General features: G+C 37.9%; 1 protein-coding gene across 4 annotated transcripts in view; it reads left to right on the top strand.

Annotated features, from left to right (window-relative positions):
• Window positions 1-15,870, top strand: part of STX18 (syntaxin 18) — a 120,548-nt gene that overhangs the window by 43,524 nt on the left and 61,154 nt on the right. The window contains exon 1 of one of the 4 annotated variants that reach the window (XM_058430315.1): window positions 1,004-1,022. The exons of the other annotated variants lie outside the window; for them this stretch is intronic. The gene's annotated coding sequence lies outside the window, so the exon portion shown is untranslated. Of the gene's footprint in view, window positions 1-1,003; window positions 1,023-15,870 lie in introns of those variants that run through there. 4 annotated transcript variants of the gene reach the window in all.

Raw genomic sequence — 15,870 nt, 5'->3', positions numbered from 1 at the left:
AAATAACCCTAAATTCTATGAGATAGGTGATGTCTTACTTATTCTAAAGACCTTCAGAGAAAGAAATTCTGTATTCTTCCTAGTGTTTAGTTTCTTTAGTCGTCCACATCTCTCTCTTTTTATCAAATAAAAAAACCTAGATCTTTTTCTTAAAACTTTAACTGCTTTGCTATTTGATTTATGCTTACATGAATATAATCTATTTTTTATTATGCTCCTTAAATGTCCTGACTGCCTATTTTGTATTAGCTGATGGTTTTGCTCTGACAATAGTATTTGTACACCAGTGAACTGGTATCACAAAACTGTTCTCCTTGGAGAGATTATGAAGTCTTTGATTTTGGATTGGACCAACAATATAGATAGTCCAATCACAGGTGCTTACTTTAATTTACTTATTCAGTAAATATTAATGGAGTACCTATTATGTGCCAGTCATTGGGCTGAGGATTGAAGATACAAAACAAGCAAAAACCACCAGTGCTACTGTGTTATAATTTAGTGTTTTAAGATGTAGCAAGTCTAATAGGGACACCTTTCTGGTATATTGGCAGTAATATTATTTTGGGGGGTATATTATCATCATTGATCTTATTATCCAGTACTATTTTGCGAAGAAAAGTCACTGCAAATCTACTTGCTTCTTTTTGCTGAGAGTGCCTCCCTTCAGGGAAAAAAAAGAAAAAAATCTAAAAAGAAAAAAAGCCTTCAAGTTTAGGGAAGACATACACACATGAGTTGTAAGTTTTTCTTTATGAAAAACAGTATGCACTGAGTTTCTGTGGAACAAGAATTCCCCTTATCTAGAAAAGGATGACTAAGTTTGAATTTCCTAATTAATATCGTTATTGAAGTCTTATGTGACTGTTTTTAGTGCGTAGGAAAACACAACATCGGCCACTTACATGAATTGGTAATCATCCCTTTCTTTGACAGACCATAGACCTTAGACGGAGACACCTGTGAATACATTCTCTCTGGACAGAGGCATATTACCTCCTTACATTCTTGTGTCTTGGAAGGTAAAGTTGATGTTAGTTTACCTCTGTAGGAACAAGACCAATTTTATTCTAAGTACAGTTGATGTATCTCAGGAAAATAGGACAAGGTGATCCTGAGGATCGGCGAACACATTTTTTATCGGCAGATCTTATTTGTATCTAAGACAGTGATAACATGGTAGGCCGTACGGACAGTAATTAGATTAACTGGGTTTTAATCCAGTTCTGCTATGTGCTAGCTGAGGGACATTGAGCACAGTACTTAACCTTTATGGGCCTCAGTTTTCTCCTATGTAAAATCGGGATAATCAGTTTTCTCGTGTATAAAATAATGACAATCTTATTAGGTCATTTATGAGAATTAAATGAGTTAATGTTTGTAGGACAGTATAAAACTCTGGTGCATAGTGTTACATAAGCGATACTGAATGAGTGAATAGACATTTAGTTAATTCATTGCTGTTTTCAGTTTTAATCACATGTTGTAATAAAGTAACATGTTCTAGTTTGTAATAAAGTAACATGTTCTAGTTGCAGGGCCTGATCAGTCAGTGATGATTAAGTACAACATTTCTCTCCCTGGTTTTTCTGCCCTGATGGTGCATTATAAGCATTTTAGAAAACAGAAGTCTGTGCTCCTCCTTGGCATACTGTCCAGTAATCCTGGGAATTCAGCCTGTGCCTCTGAGAGCAAATTGGAGATCGAGCTATCCTGACCCCATACCAAGGAGACCTTCTTGTACTGGGGAGTGTGGGAATCATCTTGTCTTCCCCTCGCCTGGCCCTGGAGCCGGAGGGGGAGCCTGGACAGCGTCCACCGTGGGCCAGTACAGCCAATCCAGGGCCTAGATTCGGAGCCATCGTCCTCACAAACTGCTCTGGTTGAGACGCTGGCTTTGTGGGGTTGGTTTCGCGTAAAACATGAAGAAGCCCACCCTGACATTGTCTAGGCACTCTACTTAAGTCTTCTTTAGATGCAGGCTAGTTTGTCCTGGCCTTATGAAGGAGTTCTCCCCACCTCCTTGAAAGGGTATGTAAGTCGCTGCTTCCCTTGCATATCATGTAGTTATTTCAGGCATCTGTTCTTTTTTGCATCCTAAGTGCTTAAGGCTTACCGAATTTTAGTCTCCTGCATAACACCATAGTGTAACATGACTGGTGGTAGTTTTTTCTCCAAACTCATGGTGAGACAGCTGTTTAGTGTAGAAAGGATTAGAGAGAAGATGTCAGCCTTTCTACCCACAGTTGGATTGGGCAACACCATCCAAGGCTGAAGAATGACATGCAGAAGCTCCTGATTATAAAGTAGCACAAATATGTTAGGCCTCAGCTTTTCCTCCTTAGCACAAAAGGCTTGGGTAAGCTCAGTGGGTGGTGTGGGAGAGTGGATGTTGCATTAGAAAGGGTAGAGACCGCAAAGACAGGGCCACAAGTGAGGAATCCAAGAGTGAAGCTGATGGGGTGAGCGAAAGGGGGTGAATTTAGGAGCCCTTAAAGATGTAGAAGCTGGAGGACTTGATGGCGAGTTGGCTGCAGTGGTTCAGCAGGAGACAGTGATCAGCTGTGAAGTTGTTCTCATAACCAAGACACAGGATCTCACTGGACTGTGTTTGGAGATGGGGGATTTTTGGTGCCAGTTCATCCTGCTGCCTAGGCCTCTCTGTTACCTTATCCCTGGCGTTGCTATTTAAGAAATCAGTGTTCATCTCGCTTATTGGCAGCCTTGGCAAGTCCCTCAGACACTCAGTTTCTTCATTTTTAAATGGAGGATCTTAGATTGTTTGCTTTACCTTTCTCTTGGAAATGTAAAGAATTTATAAAAAGAGAAATCTCATTTTTGAAAGTGTATATGGAAAGTGTAAACGTGTCTTAATGAAGGTACATTATTTGAGGAAATATAGTTCAACTATAGGATTAAAAAATTGCATTATCTGATAATCATAGATGTTCTTATTCACCTTCCCAGTATTTCAAACATGAATAATTTTTAGAGCCCGTAATGTGAATATGGACAGATAGTACCACTGCTCTGCTATTCTATTTTGCATTTTAACTTGTTCCATTTCTTTGCACTAGGATTAAAAACCTGTTTGAGTTTACTCAACAAAATTCATTTGCCTAAAAATGAATTTTATTAGATCATTTTCCTATTTAAAAATTTGGTCTGGGGGAGGTGCTGGAGGTGGACTAATACAAGATTATCTTTGTTTTGCATTTAATTGTATGACTTAAATATAAAAGAAAGCAAGCCAAGGCAGGGGGATTTCTAGAGGCCAGGAGTTTGAGACCAGCACGGGCAACATAGCAAGACCTTGTCTCTCAAAAAAAAAAAAAAAAAAAAGAAAAGAAAAGAAAAAAAAAAAATTAGCCAGACACGTGTGCCTGTAGTCCCAGTTACTTGGGAGGCTGAGGCAGATGGGTTGCTTGAGCCTAGAAGTTTGAGGCTGCATTGAGGTATGATCATGTCACAGCACAGCAGCATGGGTGATGGAGCAAGACCTTGTCTCAGAAAGAAAGAGAGAAAGAAAGAGAGAGAGAAGAAAGACAGAAAAGAAAGAAGAAAAGCTGCCGTCTTGTGTCTCCATCATTTGTAAGAGAACGTTTTAACATTGTTGGCTTACAGAATTCCTTCACTAGACATTTGAGGTCTTCCAATATTAGCCTAGTACTTATATATGCCAGGCACTTTTCTAGGCCCTTTGCATTTCATTCTCACACACACTCTGAGGCATGTACTATTATCTTTCCTATTTTATAAGTGAGGAAACTGAGGCAAAGACAGGTTAAGTAAGTTTGGAATGTTGTATAGTTCATGAATGTCAGCCTGCATGAGATCCAGGCAGTCTGATTCCAAAGTCCATGCTCAGCCTCTTTCCTCTGGCTCCTGCATCAGTGGTTCTCAACCCTGATTGTACATTAGAATCATCCGGGGGCCTTATGGAGCAGGGTGGGGAAGGGATAAATAACTTTTACAGGGCCCTACATGAGACCAATCAGATCTTCCCTCTTCTCCTGCTTTCAGGTTAAAAGTCACTCTCTCTCTGTTTTCTAGACCTTTGTAATCTCTTCTTTCCTTGATTTCTTGGCACATGTGGGGCTCCTAATGACCTTTTGCAATTAAGGACACACAGCTTTTTGGTTTAGCTCTGTAAGACAGGCACCATGGAGATAGGGAGATGCTTCCCACCTGTATGTAACCTGCGCACAGCATTTTACACATAACCTGGAGCTTGATTGTTAATTCCTCAGCATGTGATTCAATATATTGTTATTTTTGCATCAAGGGAAGAACAAGTATAGTTAATAAGAGAGATCTAGGATTAAATAGCAACTCTAACATATCTGAGCCACACTGTTCTTACCTATAAAATGGGAGAAATGATAATATTAGAGGACTTTTGTGAGGATTCAATGAAATATGGAATATGCTCTGTAATGTAGTCATCAGAAATGAATGCTAAATCCATTCCCTTGTAAGTGAAGCACAGCACCGAGAAGACTTGGATATGAAAAATCACTTGAAAGTATACTGTTCAGTCTTCAGTCAAATGCAAGAAGCCAGGGAATTTGGGGAGCTAGACTAGACCTTAGGGATCAGGGAATGCAATCTCTTCATTTTATCAGCAAGGATTGAAGCCTGGAGAAGGAACTTGACCAAGGGTACACTGTGAGCCCAAATATATATACTGTACAATATGTAGTGTACCAATAGTTAATAAATACTTTCTTGGTGCTGTGATCATTATTAGTTTTTACTTCGTAGCATTTGTCTTCTCTATCACCTCAGTGCGCTCATGTATATGTTATGTAACCCTCAAAACAATTTTGTAGGCTTCGCTTACCTGACCCCAGTGTAAGACTTTGAGATAAAATCCTAAAGGATACCACCATGGGATGTGGGCTTATGGAGGTACTGAAAAATCACATATATTTACCTTGTTGACTTTTCTTGCATGAGAGGGAAAAGAGTTAAAGACATTCAAACCATGTGTGATTGAAAGAAAGCCCACGAACTCTTTCCAGTTCTCTTTTCCCATGAAAATGAGGCTGTTGTATCTTCATAATTTCTTGCATGTATAGGGCTGAAAACAGAGGGGAATGAAGATATTCCAACTACATTTCTAGTAGAACACCTACATTTTGTTTTTCTAACCATATTGTAAAAACTTCAAAACAGCATTATGCTTTGCGTTTATTTTTAAACCATTATTAACAATATTTTCTATTGATGCTTTAGTATAGATTTAGATTTCTAGTATCATTGATTATTATAATTTGAATTAAAAGTGAAAATTCATGATAGGTACTGTTTAGTTGGAGGACCAATTGCTGTGGAAGTGTGCAGCCTACAATGAAGATAATAAGATGCATCATTTGAATCAATATTTCTCCCACCTAAACAAAAACATTTTTTTTTAATCATAGAAGAATCGTTTTTAGAACTACCAGCTGAATATGCTGTGGTGTCAATTAAATACAGTGGAAACTACCTATTCTTACTATTTACAATTCCTAATCACTTTCTGTCTCTTTCTGCAACTCATTACATGTACCACGATGTCTTGATTCCCTTAAGTGCCTAGTAAATTTTCTCTTTGTAGGACTATGAAATTAGCCATGGGCAGTGTGGGGGGAAAATGCCTGTGCCTTTTCCAAAAATTGGGGTTGCTTAGGGAAAATGATAATGTTTAGCATTTTTAGTGGTGCCTAAATGTGTGTGGAGAAACACGTATTTCAGGCCTCTCCAAAGACTTTGATTGTCTGAAAGCAGAAATATTTGCAGTTTGACTTTACTTGGTGTTTACAGTACACTTTCTGAGCACTTTATGGATATTTAATATTGTATGACATGATCAGCAATATCTTTTTTTCCAAATAAGTGGGTTTTTAAAAATGTAATGGAATCAGAATGTGGCTAACTTTTAAAATTATTTATTATACAGAGAAAAATCTGAAGCCATGAATTTTAAATCTCATGTAAGTTAAATTTGGAAGTATGCAGATTTGCCCAGAATCTGAATTTCATAAGCCTTAAAAACTCTGACATTTTAAAAATATTTGAGGAGTTTGTCATTACCATCTCTTAAATGCACACATTTTTTTCAGACTACTCGGGAAGAGAGTGGCTAAGCAGAGCATTGTTGACTGCCCCAGACATCCTCGACTGGTTTCTAAATCTGAAAGAAACTTCTTAGTCATATGGCGATAAGCAGAATTCAGAACATGTCTCTTTTTTAATGTATGTGAAATAGCAAGTGATAGTCATCACAAAATGAAATTTGATTTATGATGTGTTGACGGATCGTCATACTAAGGCACGCTGAAAAATATTTTCAGTTTCCTAATAAAAACAAAGTGACTTCCCCTCTGAGTGATTCTCCTAATTGTTATTGTTAAATGCTTTTCTTTATGCTTTTTTTTCTTACTCACACACAGATAATCTACAAACACTGTTTGAATCCTGTGTTTCACTTTCTTTTCTTATGAAAAGTTTTCAGTGAATATAGTCCCTGAGGGAATCCTTTCCAACAAAGTACTTAACTCTCTATGCACGCAATTCAAAAGTCAATTAAATGTGTGTGATTCATTTATCACAGAGAGTACCACCTATACTCTGTGGAAAATTCTTTCTGTTCAAAAGAAGGTTCTTATTTCTAAGAACGAGCTCTGATTTTAATTAAATAAAGAGCATTTTATGCAATTCTTTTTCTAAAGCTTAAGATTAATTTCTATGGTTACTAGGGATATAAATCTCTAGATTGCTTAAAAACAAAGATTTTTGTTCAGGAGAGAGTTGACAGCTGCCTATAAGAGAAGCTATTACTTAATTTTTCTTTCCTAAGTTTAAACACATAAAAATATTTGTAATGATACCCCAAAGGCATCATAAAAATGTAAAATAATTGTACTCTAAAATATCTAAAATTACAGGAAATAGACCTCATTTTAAAAAATGAACTGAGATTCATGGCTGGGTAACCGGGGCGTGACATACTTCAAAACCAGAATCTTTTGTCAGGATACTTTTAGTTTTTTAATGGCTAAAAAAAGAAGTCTTTTGTCAATCATAAAAACTTTAAAATATGTTCATTCTATTAGGAAATCTTACATTTTAGTTTCATTACCTTTAACATATATTACACTGTGGATGCGCTAGATCCCTTTGAGAGGCACATTTCAATCTTTAGAATTAGATGGCATCACTAGGCTTGTGATCAACTATATCACAAGACAACCGTTAGACTGTTTTTAATGATGATTTTTTAAAAGTACATAGCCATTTTCTAAGCAGCTTTGAAAAAAGGCAGCATAAGTCGTTTCCAGTGTCTTACTTACCCAAAGTATACTTCCTCTTTCTGTAGATGATGTTAACTGGTAAATTGTTCCCAGGTTAAAGGTTTGTCATATTTTAATAAATGTAGTGTGAAATCTACAGTAGAGACACTTCAAGGAAAAACCCCTCAATGTTTTCAGTAAATGAAATTAATATATATCCTTTTTCCTATCTTAGTATTATGGTATCATTTCTTTTGTTATTTTTATTTACTAAAATTTTAATTGAGCCTTATATAGTAAAATAACCTCATGTTTTTAGGAAAAGTGAAATTAGATTTATAAAATGTCCAGACTGAAGTTTTGAAAGAAATGGCATTTTGTATATAATATGGATGAATGCTGTTGAGGCTAGACGTGCTTGTAGTTTAAAACATGCCTCATCCGGGAATGCTTTGCATTAAATAAGTTTATATTTTGAGAGCAAAACGGGGAAAGAAAACACTTTCTTTCTTTTTTTTTTTTAAGAGACAAGAAAATTAAATTGAATGCGTGTATTGAAAGTGTTATAAGCTGAATGTTTGAACAACAAAAGTAAACACTATTTATTACAAATGTACATTTGGACCACGCTGCTTTTATCTTTCAAGCAAAACATTTCCCACAGTTTTTGTGGGTTTTTATTTAAGTTGGGAAAACTTTGGAAGTTTGTGTGAAAGTATAAATAAGTTTGGAAATGTCATGATTAGAGTTTGATAATAAACATGCAAAAGCAAATGGGAAACTCTATTAAAGTCAGATGTAACATTTAATAATGTTTTCTCTAAAAATGTATTTGCAGAGAGAAGAACAGTGATTTATGTGGATTTGAAACAAAGACTTTGGCTGTAATTTAAAATAAAGGTTAAATGTGAATTCTTCAGCCTGAACATGGATGAAGTTTTTTGTTTTTAAGAGCTTCCTTAGTGATTGTTATAGGAGCCTCTGTGCCCTTTTCCAATTATGGGCACAGAAATTATGCATGTATTTATAGATTCCATGTAAAAAAATCCTTAGTTTCCAATAAATTTTAAGCTGCATTTTACGAAGTAAGCATCTGTAGAGAATCTTTTGGAGAAAAAATAGGAGGGAAAACGTTTTAGTTTATGTAGTTATTGAAATATACCACCGTATAGAGAGTGAATAAAAATTTAAAACCTTAATCTGAAATTTGTTTCAAATCTCATTGTTAGAAGATTGACCTCATAATTGCAAATCGGCATTTTGTGTTCAGTACAACTCCAATTCTAAAGGAAATTTGTCTGTTCTACTAGAGTAATCGGGTAAGTGTAGGAAGATGCCCCCTTGGCTATTGTTACATATGGGCCCTTTTGAAAATAGTGGTCATGCTAATATTTGATCAGATAATGCTAACTGATGCTGTAGAGCTTTCGAAAGATTTCTTGAACATTGTGAAGTTTTACTTTCCTTTCTTAGGTACATGACTGTGTATCTCTTAAAAGTGTATATGTATTTGTGGGGGGCAGTTAGTGTTACATTTTTATTATAAATTTATTACTTACAATTTGATATGTGATTTTGAGTGAAATTCATTGCAATAAGAATGAAAATTTTTTGTATGTATGGTGTTTCAAATGCTTTACCTAATTAATTGTCTGAAAAACTGTTAAAGGGGATTTAAATTGCATATACTAGTTTTACATTTAAAGCTTTCACACTGAGCTGAATTCAGATACAGGACCTTAAATTTTTTGTCCAAAGAAAGTAAGAACTCATGTAGAATGGAAAGATACAATTTGAGTCTCAAAATCAAGATCTTTAATATACTGCTCAGGACCTAACTACTATTTTTCTAGTAGTTTTCACACATTTTTTTTCCAGCAAATGTTATGTTACAGAGTGATTATTTTGTGTTCTTTTGTACACTTAAGTAGCAATCCATTTTTAGCAGTTGAGCCCTCATTTTGTAAAACTAAGCTGTTGGCAATTTGCTAGTTTCTTTAAATTCTAGAAACCACTAAGTTTTACCTTTTCATTTTTTTCCAAACAAAGATGTTAGAACGTTCTGTAACTTATCTCTTGAAATAATATTTTCTGGCCGGGTGTGGTGGCTCATGCCTATAATCCCAGCACTTTGGGAGGCTGAGGCAGGCCGATTGCTTGAGCCCAGGAGTCTGAGACCAGCCTGGGCCACATGGCAAGACCTCGTCTCTACCAAAAAAAAAAAAAATTATTTTACATGTGTATTGAAGTGCTTTGAGTTTCTTGCCTTGTTTACTCCAAAGACGATCATAATGACTTTCCTCATTATGGGAAAAAGGAAAAAAGAGATCCTTATATTTTTGAGGACAGGGAATGATGAAGCAAGACCCTGGATTTTGCTTGGAATTTGGACATTTGTATTATTGGTCAAGGCCAGCATACTCTGCATTTTATTCCCATTCACTTAGTTGAAAGATGACTTTGGAGGCAAGGCCATGTATCTTGTTACCAAACCCTCTTTCTCAGAACTTCAAGATAAAATGAACATTCATTCCTTTGCTTTTGTTTTTGCTAAAAGAGAAAAAAAATCAGTTTGAGTAAAGCAAAAACATTTCTACTTTTGGGGTTTGAATGATAACAAAGCAGTTGAGATTAAATTATTGACATCTATCAAGCAGAATGGATGTTGAACGTATGTTCTTGCTATGGGCCGCTTGAAGTTGCTTTTGCTATTCTCTTTGCTGATGTGAAGCAGAAACTGAACAAGGTAACAATTTTGATGGTGAGATTAGAGGTAGCCAGGCTGACTGTCTCCTGGCTCTTAGAGACCCTTATAAGCTCAGGGCCACCCCCTCCCCTTGTTTAGATATTACTTGCTCTTTTGAGTTTCAGATTACAGGAGCAATTGATCTGCATGACCTATCTTAAGAACTTTAACTTTGCAGTAGAAACTTAAACCAAATGTATATCCTCAAGAGACAAATCATCTTAAAACTAGGCTGTTGTCATTTTGGTGTACTGTACTGCTCACTGAGGAACAGTGTGGTGGAGAGCACCACCTAGTGGATGGGACCCGTACTTGATGGGCTAGGTAGGAGATTTCATCTACATTGATGTAACTCTTGCCCTTGTCTTGCAAATAAGTGATTTTTAATCTTCCTAGCACATATTTTTAACTAGCGCTAGGACCCCAGGAGAATGAGATTGGGAGCAGTTGTGATATGTCGGTTTTCTTTGTAGTTTTCACACTTCTATAGGTGTATGTACTGTTGCTTGACATCTCTACATTTTCTCCTTGTAAGCTGGTATTATAATTCAAACAAAACTTTTTTTTTTTTTTTTTAATGTCAGTAGGGTAGTATTTAGTCTTTGGAAATTTTGTGTTTTTGAGTGCTTATGTTCAACCTCGGTAGTAAGAGACGGCTTTGGATAGAACCTGTTTGTTGCCACAAACTTTACACTATGCTGCTAATCTGTTCACCTCATGAGAGGAGGAGTTGCTGCTGATTATAAACTGTAGGTCATAAATTGTTACCTGCTTGTTATAGAGACTATATGCCTTTTGAGTGTACTAAAATATTTGCAAAAATTAGATGAAACAATTCCACATTTAAAAAAAAAAAACTTTTAACACATCATGACCACAAATTTTAGGTACAGCCATTCCTTGGTATTTATTTTAGAATGTCAAATTCTTGATAAAATGTATCACCCCTTCGTTTGTTGAATGTTCCTAGACATTTATTGAGCTAGGAACTATGCCAGGCTTTGGGAATCCAAAGTGAAGAAGACATAGTTCTTTTTGGACTTAGAATTTTTTAAAGTTGTAAAATTCTTCAACACAAAAAGGAGTGAACATATTCCTGGGATGTGGAATGTATTATGATGGGGTATAAATGCATTTTTTTGCTTAATATTTTCTGACATTTAGCAAATGCTTTTGAAGAAACTGCTAAATAAAATTGATGGGTTTGTTTTCACGGGTTTGGCAGGTGGGAGGCGACAGAAGGCTGCAGGTAACACCTCTTTGGTTTCGTTCTTCACTGAGTTTTATCCTCGGAGAGCCCAAGTTTGGAGGCATAGAGAAGAATTTCAGAGCACAGGCTTAGAGTCTATCCAGAGTATGGACCCTGGCTTTTCAACTTGCCAGGTGTATGCCTTTGGGCAAGTGTACTCATCTGTTTTCTCATTTGTTGTGAGGATTCAATGAGATAGTCTATACAATGAGTTTAACATGGTGTCCGACACATAGGAAACACTAAATGTTCAATGTGATTTATTATGATGATGATTTGGAAGTTTATTATGATGGTGATTTGGATGATTCAGTGTAGGTGGTTCTCATGGTGCACTCAGTCTCCCCACCACCTGCAGGCCCCAGATCCCTGCTTAGTGTGACCATGCAGACAAACTCCCACTGATGGCCAGCAGATGTCTGTGGGTGCTGAGCTGGAAAGTTCAAAGTTCTTCCTTATGCAGATGATGTTTACAGAAAGAGTGTACCCTCGTGTCTCTGTGTGTGTGTGTGTGTGTGTGTGTGTGTGTGTTGAACAGTGTTGACAATCAGAGGCACTTAACCTGAGCTCCATGAACCAAAAGCCTCTGAAGCTCAAAATGACAGGCAGAAAGTTTTTTGTTTCTGTGTATATGTTTATTTCTTTTATAGAAGAGATCAGATTCATAGCTTTTGTCAGGATCTCAAAGGTATCTGTGCCCCTAAAAAGGTCAAGAACTATACTTTAGATGTTCGTGACTCTGTGTTGAGGCCACTGGAGAAATTTAAAATACAGTCCCCTCTTAGTAAAACTCAAATATGAATTTTGCACTATTTGTTTTTGAAGATATGTAAATAACTTTAAAGATAGAGTTGATATTTTGAGGAACTCAAATATGAGTAAAATGTTTTTTCCTCTCGCCCCTCTTGTCAAGGTTCTGAAGAATTTTAACAGCAGGGAAAAGTTAAGAATACAGGCTATGGAGTAGACCTAATTTCAAATACAGCTCCGATACTTCCTAGTGAGTCCTCAAGCCAGTTAACTTGGCCTCTCTTCTGTGTAAAAGAGGAATGCTAGGGGTACCTGCCTCCTAAGTTTATAATGAGGATTAAATGCAATAGTCTGTAAAAAGCCCTTAAAATTCTTCTTGGCATATAGTAAGTACTATAATAATGTTTGCTGTGATCATTTTTGTTGCATATTCACTCAAAAACATTTATAATGTATCCGCATTAGTTGTCTGTTATGAATTGTCAAGGTAATTCTTTTCTTGTCTATTTTACCTCCATCTTATTGACATGTGAATGATATCTCTAATTTCTTATGAGCAGACTTTCCAAAGTTCTGCAGCTGAATTGCCTTAAGTCTGATAACCTCAGTAACTAGAATCCCAAATGTACCTGGAGCCTTAGAATGATTTTGGAAGCTTTGGAAAGCATGAAAGTAGAAAGAAACTGACAGGGTTGGTGGTAGGAGCTTTCAAATTGATTGAACACCCAAAAATTATCTTGGAATTTCTGAGCTGGAAAGCATTTGGGGGACCTTTCCGTCCAACCTTCGAAGCACACAGGTGAGGAATTGTACATCACCCGGTGACTCCGAAGTCAGAGAACCAGCTGGGAGTTACCATGTGCCTGGAGGCACTGTCCCTGCCCTCTGCCTGCGTGCTGACCATCCACCACTCGTACTTCTAAGAGAGCAAAGGATATAGGCTGCTTATAGAATTCTAGTATAAGCAGTGATCCCAGAAAAAGTGTGTGGTGAGTCAAAGACTGTTCCGTGCAGGAAAGTACCAGTAGCATCAAGAAAAAGGAAAGCTTTGGGAGCAGGAGAAAAGATAAGGAGGAGAGCGCATAGGGGGCAGGGCAGGGACAGGCTGCATGCTGTAGGTGCATCCCACAGAAACCTAATGGTAGGAGGTTATCTATGTGTGCTTGGCAGAAAAGAAATGCCTGTTTCAGCATTGCCTGCCGTCCACCCAGCATGTGTGAGCTCTGGGGTGAGGGTAAGATGGGGCTTGCGAATCTGCCATTCCCATCATTGGTTTTGTTCCCTAGGGCCTCTTCTACTAAGAGTATCTTGCTTACTGCCTGCGAGTCTAGCATTTTCACTGCCATCATATCTCCTAAACTCAAACCAGCCACTTCCTCTGATTCACAACTGAAGAAATGGCAGTCTTTTCCAACACTGGGCTGGGGGCATTGGCTGGTTTGAACCTATTGCAAGAATGTGTTGAAGTCCAAAATGGCCTTGTGGCCTTTTAAAATTGTCATTTGAATTGTGTATGCTTTTCACCGTATGCACTAAAGTTCACCTTGTCCTATGGGTGAGACTGAAATTGTGATGAAATGAAGAAGAAAACTTAGAGTAGTTGAGCACCTACTGTGTGCCAGACACAGTGTCAAACTCTTCACAGACATTATTTTCATCATTGACTTGTAGTCACCTTCAGCATTATTATTGTCTCAAGTTTATACCTCAGAGATGAAGGCTGGAAGAGGTTAAGTGACACAAAGCCATGTCACTAGTAAGTGGCAGAGCTGGGGTCTGAACCCAGGTCTGTTTGACCTGGTTTCATCCTTTGCAGTATGGAGACTCAGAAGAACGCAGCATGCATGCACACTCTCCACACACAGCCTCCAGACCAGATGGGGTTTGGATTGAAACGCAAAGCAGTGCAAAGTTGGGTTGGATCCTTGAGTTGGAACTTCTTGTTCTGTTCTCCCTCCTCCCTTCCTCTCTTCTTTATTACCTCCTTCCTTAGTGTGCCTGGCCCATGCTGGGTCTTACATATTTGTCAAGTGAACAAATGAAAGAAAGTTTTCCAAGCACACAGAAAAGAAAATAGTCATTATTAACCGGCAGGGATTCAGAAGCCTGAGCCATGTCTTCCCAGCCTATTGTGTAGTTTTGGATTGGGTTGTTAGGCAGGTAGGGGAGGAGAATATTTGTTTTTAGACGGCAGTAGTTAGCAAAGCCTCTCCGTGATGTTTTTGTGGAGGAAATGTGTTTAAAATAGACCCTTAGGGCGTTTGTGACTAGTTGAGCTGGCTGTCTACAGGGAGGGGTCTATGGTTCTTTGCTACTTTTTATATCCCATTTTCATCTCATTTTTTGAATGATGATTTTTTGTTATAGATGTCTTTAATGGCATAAAGATCAGAATTGCAAATGACAGGAGGCCAGGAAAAATGTGCATATAGTGAAGACCTAGTTTATCAGCAGCACTCATGGAAAAAGTCATTTTAGTCGATGTAAATTCAGCTCGACTCAGTGACATGAAAGTGAGCATGCCCTTAAGTGGCATTACTAGAAGCCGAGAGTCTGGAACAAGGGAAGCAATGGTTCTGTTTTCCTCTGCACTTCCTGCTGACACAGAGAGTATTGATTCTATTCTGGAAACTGCATTTTATTTGGGAGGCCCATGAACTATATTCAGAGGTAGTAAGTATGGCCAGAAGCCGCAGATGTATCTCATATAAAAAATTCCTGAGAGGAAGGGGCCAGGTGTGGTGGCTCACACCTATAATCCCAGCACTTTGGGAGGCCAAGGCGGGCGGATCACGAGGTCAGGAGATCAAGACCATCCTGGCTAACATGATGAAACCCCGCCTTTAATAAAAATACAAAAAAATTAGCCGGGCATGGTGGCACGCACCTGTAGTCCCAGCTACTCGGGAGGCTGAGGCAGGAGAATCACTTGAACCTGGGAGGCGGAGGTTGCAGTGAGCTGAGATCACGCCACTGCACTCCAGCCTGGGCAACAGGAGCGAGACTCTGTCTCAAAAACGAAAAAAAAAAATTCCTGAGAGGATTGGGAATGATTAGCTTGGAGAAGAGAGAAGACTCAGGTGGAGTAGATCACAGTAGCTGACTCGATTCAGAGTAAGAAAGAACTTTATACTGTCTGAGGTGAAATGGATGGCCAGGGAGAGGCAGTGCGTGCCCTATCATGCTGCTCTTTTGGCAAAGCAGTTGTCTTCTAGATCCTTGTTAGTCTTAAGGATCCAAGCAGGGAGGTAGTCACTGCTCTGTGTGTCATCTAGCCTGTTCTAGGCAAATAGTAAGGTCAGATAAACCGGGAGTGGACAGAGCTTCAGAAATAGTGGGAATGTGTTCAGTAATGCCAAATGATTGTAGTTTGGGGAACTAGAAGAATGGGAATGAAGATGTTTAATTAGATTGAAGTTAGTAAGTTGCAGCTGGAAGGAGTGAGGAGGAAGAGTTGAGTACATAATAAACATTTGTTTTTTTCTTTGGGTGTAAGAGTCCTAGAACTTTTAAAATGGAAGTTGCATTGAGTTTAATGGGAAACTTAAGCACTATAAGGTGCCACTCAACTTTTGAAATTAAATCATGAGTTCTTTGATTGTGTCATCAACACTAAGATTCTAGGTGTTTTTTAAAGATGATAGGGGCTTAATATTAGAAAGGAAGCAATACGTTCCAGGTTGTTAGAAAGTTAGTTGCTAATATGAGAAATTAGACTGCTAAATCCACCTACCTAGTGTTAACCACTCGTGCCCCCCTGTTAACCAGCCTCATTGTCTGTTACTTGAGACTCTCTGCAGTAAGAAGGTTGGAACTAGATAAGTCAGTCTCCTCTTTTGTGCACATGT

This window comes from Hylobates moloch, unplaced genomic scaffold, assembly GCF_009828535.3.
Source record: "Hylobates moloch isolate HMO894 unplaced genomic scaffold, HMol_V3 SCAFFOLD_17, whole genome shotgun sequence".
NCBI classification, from domain to species: domain Eukaryota; kingdom Metazoa; phylum Chordata; class Mammalia; order Primates; family Hylobatidae; genus Hylobates; species Hylobates moloch.
This window is presented reverse-complemented; position numbering and strand designations above follow the sequence as displayed.